Below are 10,299 nucleotides of genomic sequence, written 5' to 3'. Positions count from 1 at the left end.
TATCCTTGATGTCTGGGTCGCAGCCCTAGAAATTCTGATTTAATTGGACTGGGGTAGAGCTGGGTCATTAGGGTTTTTTAACTCTCTCAAGTGATAACTGTGATGATGAGAACTTAAGGATGAGGACCACTGCACAGTAAGATGCTGTTAAGGGGGAATCACTTCTGGAGGTCACCATTGGCATTGGGAGTTACAAATGGACTATCGGTTTAAGGACACCTTATTTTTCATAATTCTTTCGAGGAATAAGTTACTCTCCCATCTGAACTGATTTGGCAACTCTTTATTATCCTCATGATAAAATCAAATGTCTTGGCCAGCCAACGTATTACTCCAGCCTTTCATTAGATGATCACATCTTTTTCTTCTTCCTTCTTAATATCATGTGTGCAAAGTCATGCAGCACCATCATATAAAACTGCTTGTTATTGCTTGAGTGTGCCATATGAAACCCTTCCGTATCTTCCAAGGAATGTCTGTCTTCTTATTCCTACAGGTAATTCACACTCCATCTATTTAACATCTAGGGGGATTCTTGAGGTACTCATCACTAAGAAAAGAGAATAATAACTTCCCATAATATTTATTTCATATTCATCTCCAGAAGTTGGAGACCCAGTAGCCTGAAGCCAATGCAGGCATTAGAGACGCCAGGCTAGGGCAGGTGGCCCCAGGAAGAAGGGTTATAATCATGATTTCCTTGGTTATGTTAGAATTTTCTTGATAAAGAAATAGAAACAAAACATTCTAGTCATGTTATGTTTCAAAAATGCTAACTTTCTACACTTGATCTTAGCCAAAAGGCCGAGAAGCAATTAAAAATGTGAACTTTCTAGATGATCGCTTAGCCCTGAGCCACATCACTTTCCATTTTTCTTCCCACTGGCCTTGGGTTTTTCTTCATAGAATCATAATCAGTATAAAAGCATTTGCTCCTCCTCTCCCAATTTGGGGTCCAGCTGAAAATTAATTATGGGTTCATAGTTTGTTAGAGCCAAAAAGAATTTTAGGGATCAGCTCATCCAATGCTTCCATTTTGCAGACCTAGAAGCACTTGGGAAAAGTTTGTGGAATGGATTGTCTTTGCCAGTTACCCTTATAACTAGATAGTTCTAAGCCTCATCAGCACAGGAGGACCAATGAGGGAACAGCAATCTTAACACCTAAATTATCTAGGAACACAAGTTCCCTTGTAAGGTCTTCTCTATTTCCAAAAAGTCCTGTGGGGAGCTCATGTATGCTCAGAAACAAGTCAGTTGATGTTCTTTGTCCCTGGCCCCTTCCTCAATGCCTCACAGGTCCCTGCTCTGGGCCTCTCTCTAAGAAGAGTCCCTCCTGTGTACTTCCATTTTCTGTGGAAGAGCTCCAATGTTGCTGCACAAGAGTCTTCTCTGGGGGGGGGGGGGGGTAGAGGATTGAGGGAATGAGGGAAAGGGATGGGGGCGGGGAGGTGTTGAAAAACATAAGAATATACTCTCCATCAGCTTCTGAGCCATACTTTGTTATAGGTGGGCTGGAACACTAAGCTGGTGCCCTAGAATTTGGCTCTAAAATCACATCTGGGGACAACTGGTGGTTAAGCATCTGCCTTCAGCTCAGGTCATGATCCCAAGGTCCTGGATCGAGTCCCGCATCAGGCTTCTTGTTCAGTGGGGAGCTTGCTTCTCCCTCTGCCTGCCACTCCCCCTGCTTGTGCTCTCTCTCTCTCTCTGACAAATAAATACATTTTAAAAAAAAGAAACAAAGAGGGCACCTGGGTGGCTCAGTTGGTTAAGCGACTGCCTTCGGCTCAGGTCATGATCCTGGAGTCCCGGGATCGAGTCCTGCATCGGGCTCCTTGCTCGGCAGGGAGTCTGCTTCTTCCTCTGACCCTCACCCCTCTCATGCTCGTTCTCTCTATCTCATTCTCTCTCTCAAATAAATAAATAAAATCTTTAAAAAAAAAAGAAAGAAAAAAATGTCAAATACCTTTTAAAAAAATAAAAATAAAAATAAAATCACATCTGGATTCCAAACTTGTCCCTGCTGCTTACTATGTTTTTGTCTTTCAGCAAGATATGAAAAATTTCTGAACCTGAATTTCTTTTTTTTTTAAAGATTTTATTTATTTATTTAACACAGAGAAAGAGAGAGAGATCATAAGTGGGGGGGGGGCAGAGGGAGAGGGAGAAGCAGGCTCCCCGCTGAGCAGGGAGCCCGATGTGGGGCTCGATCCCAGGACCCTGGGACCATGACCTGAGCTGAAGGCAGACGCTTCACCGACTGACCTTCTATTTTTATCTTCTTTAATATGGCGGCGATAATAATAATTTCTTCCTCATAAGATTTTTTGAGTATTAAATGGAATACTTTATCTATATATTAATCTATCAGGTGCTCAGTATAGTGACAGAAGTTGGTAAGCACTGAGCAAATGGTAGAGATGTTATGATTTTTATCTTCATCATTCTTATCACTACCACTGTAGTTTTTCACTGAAATAGCTTCTTCTGATTCTGCTCCTAACCCCTCTTTCTGAATCTTTTTTTTTTTTTAAGTAGGCTCCATGCCCAATGTGGAGCTTGAACTCACGACCCCGAGTTCAAGAGTCCCGTGCTCTACTGACTGAGGTAACCAGGCGCCCCTCCTACCCTCTTTCTGTTGGGCCTTAATGGCAGTTGCTGGGGCCAGCTGGGGGGACACAAAGGCTCTCTAGCCTCTTCATTCGCCCTTTACCCTCTTTTTGGCATCTGTACACAAAACTCCTTTTTTTTCTCATTTTCCCTATGCCAGACAGTTTGGTTACCAATCTGTACAAACAGTTCCTCACAAAACCAAATTTTAATCCTATTAGAGCATCAACTAGGACATCTCAGTTGTTTTACTAGCAAAGCCAATCTGTACTTCTGAAATAATGGAAGTTGCAGTTGCCAGTTTTCACTAGAGGGAAAAAAAAGTACACGTTTTGGTGCCAGATTTTCCCCAGAGCAGCACTCTCCTCTAGAGTAATAAAGCTCCGGCTAGACACATGGTTGCCTGGAGATAATATTTCACACATTCAACCATGCAGATGAGAACAACATCCTGGAAGTGAGCAGAGCAAGAAGATGGAAAGAACCCGAGGCCTTGAGTAACTCTCTGCCAATCCAGCCAGTAACCCTGAAATGTCTGGACTGTTTGAGCCACTGTATTAAGACATTTCTGCTCTCCTTATAGTCTGACATACCAAGTAGGATAGTTTCTAAACATTGCATAAAGAAATGATGTTCAGACATTAATGCAAACCCCAAATACAACGTCTCATTAAAATATTAATATTGGCTATAGGCTCACAAAGGTGTTGGGGAAACAAACATCTTCCCGTTCCCAATATAGGAGCTTAAAAGTTGGTATTGCCAAAGATTTCAAGATCTCCTACCCAGCCAAGCATTAAACATGTGTGGTCACCTTCTTTTTTTTTTTTTTTTAAAGACTTTATTTATTTATTTGACAGAGAGAGACATAGCAAGAGCAGGAACACAAGCAGGGGGAGTGGGAGAGGGAGAAGCAGGCTTCCCGCAGAGCAGGGAGCCCAATGTGGGACTCGATCCCAGGACCCCCGAAGGCAGACGCTTAAAGACTGAGCCACCCAGGCACCCGTGTGGTCACCTTCTTATTATTAATTGAAGTAGAAAAAAACGATGTCAAGGCAGGGAAATTATGTTCTTTATATAAACAACTTACATGAACAATCATTCAAGTTACTTTTTAATTGCAAATAGGTACAGTTTAATTCACCCTTCAAGCAAATTAGGGGTCCTTTGATTATCAGACAAGCAAGCTCTATACGAAAAGCATTAGGGAGATTGCCCAAGAGATTTTGGTCTCATAGTCCCAAGCACAGGGAAGAGAATTCATGTAATCAGCTCTGGGGCAAGACTGGGCAGCCCTAGCTTAGTTCAAACATCTAAACCAGTTGTGGGATTAGCCTAGACCAGTAGCCCAGACTGACAGCTTTGGTTTTTAATATTTTCATATTATATATTTTTACATTATAGACATTTAAGTGTATATATTTGACTTGATTATATATAATTTATAAATCAGAGTCCATGGATTATTCTCATAATAACTGGCTCATCCAGAGAATGAGTTTTAGAACTCAAATACATCCATATGAGCAGCCACAGACTCTCAAAACCCTGTTCTCTCATGCTAATCATGCTGGACTAAAGATTGACCCTCAAGACCGAGGACACCAGACTCCATGTAACCAAAGATTCCATGCTAACAGAGAGTAGGTTAAAAATAGACACAGGTAGCTCCTTTCTATAAGCTTCTAGGCCTCCAAAGGGCAAAAGTCCTGATTTGATGCCAAATTATGTATTTTCCTTATCAGAAAGAACTACTAAGTCAAAGGACTTGCCCAGCAGTACATGGTCAGCATGGAGCAGAGGAGGACTGTCCTCATATCACCCAAATAATGATTTAAGCCTATCTTCTCACTCATGATGAAATCAAGATGTTATGAGATAAGCTGTTTAGAATAACTTACTATCTACCAATACTGTAAATAATGCCTTCCCATGCATTACTTTTGTTTTCATGTCTTCTAAGTTTAAAAACTTCTGCCAAATTTTCTTGACCATGTCCTGTGTTTGATAATGTTGTGAGATATATCTGATTTCCTTTTCACATTTGTACCAAATGACTTTCCTTTCTCACCATGACATTGTTCTATCCTCCATTTAAGATGTCAGCTTTGTGACAGGTGGTATTTGATATAGTGGCTAATCTAACATCCACTGAATCAAGGGGAATAACACATTACTAACAGTTGTTACACGTTTATAATGTGTCAGGCACCTTCTAGGCATGTTATGTTTATTAACTCCTAATGTACACAATACATTAATTATCGTAACAACCTTGAAGAATGGATAGTTTTATTACTCCCATTTTAGAAATAAGAAAACTTAAGCTAAACAATTCAGCCAGCAGCATACCACTAAAAAGTATCAGGGACAAAATCCAAAACCAGATGATCTAGCACTGTGATACAAAAACTACCGGTGGGGGCGCCTGGGTGGCTCAGTCGTTAAGCGTCTGCCTTCACCTCAGGTCATGATCCCAGGGTCCTGGGATCGAGCCCCGCAATGGGCTCCCTGCTCAGCGGGAAGCCTGCTTCTCCCTCTCCCACTCCCCCTGCTTGTGTTCTCTCTCTCACTGTCTCTCTCTCTCTGTCAGGTTAAAAAAAAAAAAATCTTTAAAAAAAACAAAAAACAAAAACTACCAGTGGTGTTATTCCCATTTAATGAAGACTGTTTGGACAGAAGTAATAAAAGTATGTGAATTGTAAAGTTACAGAACTATAGAATCTGGGGCCAAAGGAAGCTCAAATGTCCTCTAGTTCTTCTTGCCTAAAATATCAATCCAAGAAATTAACTTGTTGTCCATCAAAAGCCGACAACCAGGAGAAAAGAGACCTGAATATATCAGAGAAAATAGTCAAAAAGGTAAGCAGAAGACTGAACAGAACCACTTCTAAAAGAAGAAAAAGTTAAAGCATTCGTGAAGAAAAGGCAGTCTTCTAAAGTAGAAATCCAGCTTGGCCAGATAATAGACTCACTAACATATAAACCATTGGACGATGTTGTAGGTGGTCAGAAGGGAATAATAAGGTTAGAGGAACACAAGCCCAGAGAGGGTTTTTGTTTGGTTCTTTGGCAACACTCGACTCTAGGAAATGATGGGGAAATTCTAATTTCTGAGAATGCTTTTCACAAGAAAGACAGAGATTAGCGTTTCCAATGAAGAAGAGATGCTGCAATAGAAGAAAACAAAGTTCAATAAAGCACTCAGGCCAGATGGCATTTATCTGAGTGTTCTGAAGCAAATAAGGTGTGAAACAGCAGAGATGGATGAGGACAGATACTATGTTCCTAAAAATAGCAACTGTTGTTGAAGATTGTCCAGTTTCTAACATAGCAGCCATTTTTTTTAAAAAAGGGAAACCAAAAGAAATATCAGGAATTCAGACAAGTGAACTTTGTCTTGGTGCTAGGATTAAATGTTTGGGGGAAAAAAAAATATGAGGACAGTACCAAATGGCATCTGGGGATTGGGATCTCCCCTTGTCTCTGCAGTAACAGGAATTTTCGCTTTCTGACCTTAAAATTGATAATGATGACTCTGGAACAACATCATGCACTTGGCTTTTCAAAAGATTTGAGATGAGGAAATAGATTTTTTTTTTTTGGTATCTAAAACTAGCTAAAGAAACTAGAATCGTTTATAGTGTATGCTTAGGTCAAAGAAAAGAGATTGGCTACAATGTGCCTGGAAACTGGTGTTGGGATGAAATGAGATTTCAGATGCATTTTTAAAATAATTATGAGGTCTGTGTGAGCCAAGGCAACTGACTCCCATATGACTGACGCTGTGTGCGGCAGCATCTACCAGGGCAAGCAGTAAAAAAAGAAATGGTAATCACATGATCATATGATCATCATCACTAACATTTACTGAGTGTTTATTACATGGCAAGCACACAGCTTAGCGTCTGACATCCATGATGTCAATTATTCTTAGTCTGTGAGTCCTGGTATAACCTATTCAGAAGCATCTGGTATTTCAGAAAGAAAAATGTCCTAAGGGGTAGGATGGTCTCAGCTGCAGTCAAAGTTCAGATGAGTTCCAAACAAAGCTCATCTAAAATATTCTGAATAAAACAGCGGTCTCCATTTAAAACTGAATGAGGCCAAGAGGGTTGTAAAGGAAGTCAAGGATAGAATCTGTTCTTGGCCCCTTGGTCTATGGGCCAGTAGCTCTTATCTTCTAAACCTCCAGATAGTCAGGCTGACTTGGGTTCCAGATTCCATCTGAATGACCAGCCCTGAGACTAGTGAGTTCTCACTGGGTTTTTTTGTTTGTATGTGTGTGTGTTTTTTTAATTTCCTGGTCCTTAAACCCATTTCCTTACCTAACTTCTGTCCCTTGCTATTTATAACTGTTTTGTGTTTGTTTTCCTGATTCCGCTGGCTCAATCTCTTTTCCCATGGCTTTCATCTGTGTTGCCTGCCTGGGATTTTAGACCCATGTGGGTCTAAAGCCTTCCCTCAAGCTTTGTCTGAAATTCTCCTAGGCTTTGGTCTGCAACCTCCTGCCACCTAACCCAGTGCTAACAGACAGAATGATCTGGAGGCCATAAAGATTAGAACTATTCTATTAGTCAGTGACCCTTCGCAATTAAAATACTTCATTCAGGGTTCTCCACACAGTGTTTCAAGTACTTTCTGTTCAATAAAGGCTTGCTGACTGAATTTACAGTGCATTCAGTAACATGAAATGCCGACCAGAGTCCAAATTACAACACATGACCTCTATGGCAAGAAAGAGTAAAAAAAAATAAAACAACCTTGGACAGATCCCAGGTGACACTGGACCCGTGAAAGAAAAATGCACTAAACAGAAATAGTAGTGCGCACACCACAGCCTTGCTCTCTGATCCTTTGTAAACTATGAGTGGTCTCCTTCACAAAATTAAAAGCCAATTGAGAACGGGGTACAGTGAAGTGTCAAGTACAAGGTGCCTACCTTCCCCATCACTCCTCCTGCCACTAGGAACTTGCAGGAATTGAGCTCTCATGTTAGCCTTCCTCCCTGGCAAGACACTGACAATAGCCTTGAGTACTACAAAGCCACACTGGGGAAAGTAGGAAACGTTGCCATATCCACATCACACCTGGACAGATACTTACCTGAAAAAGAAGCGTTCTACATTTTGCATCTTATGTATAAATTATTCTATCCAGGGTGTCTTTTTCATCACCCAAGTCTGGTTCCTTCCCAGTATAAATCTGTCAAACAGAAAATATCCATCAGAGCCTGGTTCTTCTAAGACTCAAACTATGAATTCATACTGGTTTCCAGGTTTCATAAAAGACTCTTTTAATTTCACTTCTTACCTGCTAATCTACCAGATTCAATTAATCTTCCATTTTTTTTTATTCAATACAATTATTTTTCCTGGTTCCAAATCTTACTTATTATTTAGTTACATTTGTAATAACTCAGAATTTAATGCTCTCCCTACAATCTCTATTCTTTATTTTAAGCTCTCCCTGAACCCCAAAACTCAGTTTTGATCAATTAAACAATCGCTATCCATGAATCCCAAAGTTCAGTTTTAATTTAATAAATAAACACATATCCATTTACAGGAAAATCATAGACAAAGATGTTTTATAGAAGAATCTATATATGTACAGTAGGCTTGGGGCTAAATATTTTATACCCATCAAAAAGTAGACTTCTTGGGACGCCTGGGTCTCAGTCGATTAAGCGGCTGCCTTCGGCTCAGGTCATGATCCCAGTGCCCTGGGATCGAGTCCCGTATCAGGCTCCTTGCTCAGCAGGGAGCCTGCTTCTCCCTCTCTCTTTGCTGCTCCCCCTGCTTGTACCCTTGCTCACTCTCTCTCGCCCACGCTCTCTCTAACAAATAAATAAATAAAATCTTAAAAAAAAAGTAGACTTCTCATATCATTTATTATGATCAAAGACAGAAAAGGGCCTATTATTATGTATAAGCTGGTGTTAACTACAGCAGACACACATGGAGTTATCTGTCCAGCCCCCTCATTTGGGAAATGCCCGTTTTCCTCACCCCATTCATGAGGTTATCATAGATGTTGTTCTAGGGCAACAGTTTATTGGCTCAGGAGTAGACACTAAACTCAAAATGATAGACTTTATCATACACTTTATCATAATCCTTACCCCAGACCTCATATTCTTAGCCAAAGCTTTCAAGTTTCAGTCAGGCACCTGACACAAATGGGAAAAATTGGAATCCATCCCTCAGAATATTTTATCCAGAAATGACAGTCATTCTTTGGGTGCCTGAAGTATGATGTGTAAAGATAGGAGACCAACGATCAGTAACCATATTTCCAGTCATGTGAAACAAAATAGGGGAGGAAATAAGAAAGAGAAAAAAAATAAAGCTCATACACCAGAAAGTCAAAGAAGCAAGAGCTACACAAAGTCCTAATGGTGCTCAGGTCTCCATTTCCAGTTCTGCCTCAAATCCAGCTGGATTTCTATCCTTGAGTCTTCTAAATTCTCTACTTTGCTCAAATTAGTTTTAGTTGGATTCTATCACATGCAAGCCAAAGGGTCCTGATGAATAAAATTCCCACCATCTGAACTTACCATATGGGATGCTGAGCCTCAAAGAGATCAGTGGACTCGTCAGGAACATGTAGAAAGTAACTTATGAAAGAAAAATTCAAACCATGCTTATTCCTTTCTTATCAATGAATCTGACTAATCTTCTATTTCTATGATATTGCCTGCAGTGATAGGAAACTTTAAACCCATCATTCCCATTAGGCTTTACACTGAGAACAACAATGAATCTTAAATAATTCTAAAACATGGAATCCTGGGTGGAATAAGGTGAAACGTAATTATATTGAGTCCTCATTTTAAAAGATAAGTGAGACATATTTCTCCTACAACTCTTTGAAATGGAATGAACTCACCGTGAAACCCAAAAGTAAGTCAGTTACTTAAGCAAGCACAACATGATTTGTATTATCACAAGACAACTAGTGTTATTCTTTCATATGCTCAAAGCCATCATAGAGACACAGAGGAATTCTGCCAATCCAAGCTTCCATTTCTCAACTGAATATACTCTGTTTAAAAGAAACATAAATCCAGTAAATAAACAAATATATAAATTTTGAAAGGGTCTAATTCATCTGTTCCATTTTTAGCACCTATAAAAGGAGGACCAAAGACCCAAGTAGCTAGCACAATGGCCACAGATAAGTAAGGTTTACAAATACATTTCAGGTAGTGCAAAATAACTAAGGTTCCTAAGAAGGGACTGACAATACCTGGAGCTTCTTCATGTCTAGAGTGGTATAGCCTTGTGTTTAGGAGCTTGAGTTTTAGAGCCAGACCACTAGGTTTCCAATCTCTAATCTGCCATGTAATTTCTATGTGACCTTGGGCAAATCACTATCATCTTGGTGCCTCAGTTTCTTGATTTATAACACAGGAATAAAACAGGGTTCCCAAATTGGCAGTGGAAAATAATAAATGAGTTAGTAGATTTAACAGACTGGGAACAAAACCTGGCAGATAATAAGCACTCAATAGATGTTAGCTGTTACTATTAAGAGGTCATGAATCACTTGTTTGCGTAGCATCAAATAAAGCATGTGTGTGCACACACACACACACACCTACCTGATAGTTATTTAAATAAAAAATAAAACATAAATCAACAGAGTACATTTTAATTAAATCAGCTAATGGCATAGAGTTTAC

General features: G+C 39.9%; 1 pseudogene; it reads right to left on the bottom strand.

The window, feature by feature from the left end:
• Positions 1 to 703: 703 nt before the first annotated feature.
• Positions 704 to 816, bottom strand: LOC123326852 (annotated as a pseudogene).
• Between the last annotated feature and the right edge of the window lie 9,483 nt (positions 817 to 10,299).

Source organism: Neomonachus schauinslandi, chromosome 1, assembly GCF_002201575.2.
Source record: "Neomonachus schauinslandi chromosome 1, ASM220157v2, whole genome shotgun sequence".
NCBI classification, from domain to species: domain Eukaryota; kingdom Metazoa; phylum Chordata; class Mammalia; order Carnivora; family Phocidae; genus Neomonachus; species Neomonachus schauinslandi.
The sequence above is the reverse complement of the archived record's forward strand: the minus strand, read 5'-3'. Positions and strand labels throughout refer to the sequence as shown.